The sequence below is a fragment of the Macrotis lagotis genome, chromosome X (assembly GCF_037893015.1).
Source record: "Macrotis lagotis isolate mMagLag1 chromosome X, bilby.v1.9.chrom.fasta, whole genome shotgun sequence".
Classification (NCBI taxonomy): Eukaryota; Metazoa; Chordata; class Mammalia; order Peramelemorphia; family Peramelidae; genus Macrotis; species Macrotis lagotis.
The window spans coordinates 113,709,629-113,712,908 of NC_133666.1; positions in this window are offsets into that span (position 1 = coordinate 113,709,629).

Genomic DNA, 3,280 nt, shown 5'->3' on the forward strand with positions numbered 1-3,280 from the left:
TGGAAGGGTTGTGGGAAATCTGGGACACTATTATACTGTTGGTGGAGCTGTGAACTCATCCAACCCTTCTGGAGAGCTATTTGGAACTATGCCCAAAGAGCAACAAAAATGTGCATACCCTTTGACCTAGCAATACCACTACTGGGTCTATACCCTGAAGAGATGATGAAAAAAGGTTAAAAACATCACTTGTGCAAAAATATTTATAGCAGCCCTGTTTGTGGTGGCAAAGGATTGGAAATCCAGTAAATGTCCTTCAATTGGGGAATGGCTTAGCAAACTGTGGTATATGTATGTCATGGAACACTATTGTTCTATTAGAAACCAGGAGGGATGGGATTTCAGGGAAGCCTGGAGGGATTTGCATGAAGTGATGCTGAATGAGATGAGCAGAACCAGAAAAACACTGTACACCCTAACAGCAACATGGGAGTGATGTTCAACCTTCAAGGACTGGCTCCTCATTCCATCAGGAACAATTTTGGCTGTCTGCAAAGGAGAGTGCCAGCTGTATCCAGATAAGGAGCTGTGCAGTTTGAACAAAGTTCAAGGACTATTCCCTTTAATTTAGAAAAAAACAGATATCTTATTGTCTGATCTTATCACCTCTTAGACTTCTCTTCTTTAAGGATATGATTTCTCTCTCATCACACCCAATTTGGATCAAGGCACAACATGGAAACAAAGTAAAGACTGACAGAGTGCTTTCTGTGAGGGGGGTGGGGGGAGGGAAGCAAGATGGGGGGGAAATTGTAAAACTCAAATAATATCATTAATAAAAATTGATTAAAAAAGCAAAAAAAGAAAGTATATATGAAAGTAATCATAGTGCCTCTTTACTAAGGAAAGAATTTAAAAACACCAGAGAGTAAGCTATGAATATGGTAATATCCTGTCCACAAAGAGATTTTTACAAAAACCTCCAAATTATTATAAGAATGCTAGAGGCCAGACTCCTAATGAGTTATGGTAGATGGATGTGACTCATTATGTACCTTTAGGAAAAATGAAATCCATTCATGTTACTGTAGAAACATTTAGTTCATATACAATGGCAACAGCACAAAATTCAGAAGCTAACTCAAGTTGTGATTGATCATCTATTCCATTGTTTTGCAGAGATAACAAAATTTATAAAACACTGATAATGGCCCTGGATATATTTCTATGGCATTTAAACAGTTCTGTCTATATTACAATAGAAAACATATTACAGGCATTCCTTATATCACACAGATCAAGCCTATAGTTGAGAAGAAAAATAGGTCATTAAAAATGTTCCCACAAAAACAGAAAAGAGGCAATGTGGGGAAGCAGATACCAGATTATGCCTAAATAAACTTTGTGTTCATTAATTATTTGACTTTGGATGATAAGAATGAAAGCTTTACTGAAAAAATACTGTGATTACAAAATTATCATAGATAACAGAATAAACATCCTGAAGAGTACTCATAGAGTAATGTGGAAGGATACAAAAATCGACATTGGAAAGGACTTGATCAATTACTAACTTGGGGTCAAGGGTATGCTTTTGTTTTGTCTACAAATGTAGAAACTGGATGTCAGAAAGAAACATCAAACCATGCAGACCAGATGAGTCAAGTAATTCAGAAAATGAACAACTTACATTTAAGAAATCAAAAAAAAAAGGCATAAGAGGAGAAAGGACAGACCATGCTAAAGGAAAGCCAATTTGGGAGCTGCAAAAGGAACTGAATATTGGACTTATATGGAAAACCCTCCATGGGTAACAACTATATTATGGAGAGAAAAATATGACTGAAGTTATTTTGATAGGGCAAGCTGAAAATTTATTTGGGATGTAACAAAGTTACTATTGGAAATATCTAAGAAAAGATGCTGAGAAGTTAGGTATAAGTTTTCTGAATTAAATACTATCACACTACATATAGAGGAATTTATGATCATTACTGAGAAAAAGAGGGAAATAATATTAACTGCTATAATTGCATTATTTGAGTGTGTATTTGTAAAGAAGTTATGAATAAGGAAAAGATAGAAGCAAAATTTACTCAAGATTTGTCAGAAAATGTTACTGGAACAATTAAGACTTAAGAAGACTTCATGAAAATCTTTATCATTTGATTAATGCATTACAGACTTCTGTAATAAATAGTTTGTGTTAGGGAAGAATATATAGATTTGTTCAATGAATTGTATGATTGGTTGTATTTTCCACCTGTAATTGGTACATGATTACATAGTATTATCTCTGTTTTCAACTTTGTTGTAATTATGATATTGATCATTTTTTGTTTGTCTCTCATTTTAAAAATTATCTTTTGGGGGCCACTAGGTGACTTAGTGGGTAAAGCATGGGCCTTGGAGTCAGGAGTACCTGGGTTCAAATCCCTTCTCAGACATTTAATAATTACCTAGCTGTGTGGCCTTAGGCAAGCCACTTAATCCCATTTGCCTTGCAAAAACCTAAAAAAAAAAAAATTACCTTTTGGTATTGAAGATTTGTATAAATTGGCTAAAGGCATCCAATTAGCCTCTCAATGAGATTTGATTCCTGAAAAGACAGCTGATAAGATAATTAAATGGTTTCATCATTCCGCCCTCTTCTGACATTGGGCCCAGAGTATTATACAATTATGTCTTATATCAATTCTCTTTATTTTTCTCTTCTGCTGTTACCAAGTTTTTCAAAGTATTTTTTTTCTGTGACCAAAGCCACTATATATACTAGCAGTAGAATTCAGCATCATGTTACCCAGGTTGAGCATCAGGTTGGGCAATTGTGAGTTTGTTGTGTAAACAATAAAGAGGGAAATATATAGGCTGCTCAAGTGAGTTTGGGATCAGGAGGTAAATTCTGGCCAAAATAACCTCAGCTCTGTTGACCCTTGAGCTGAAAACTTCCATGGAACTCTTGATAACACATCTGTGTCATTCTTGGCCTCAATATTCAATAAGCCCTGTTTCCGAACTTCTTGACCTGGGTCACATCCTGCTGGGTTGATTCCTGCCCATAACAAAGCTACATCATTGTTTTTATCCTGTATGCTAATTTTGTGGTTTTCTTCTTTAAGAACTGTTCAATGTTTCCAATAAACTGGCTTTGTCAGTTGTCCTGCTGTCACTCCTCCCCTGCATGTAAATGTGTTTTTCTTTTCTCACCTGAATCAAATCCATCCTCTGGTGGACAGGTGATCACTACATTTTTTGACATATTTCTAGTACTAATCTTGCTATAAATAGCAACAAGCAAGCAAATAAACAAAAAAGCAACATAGCATGGATAGATCAAAAG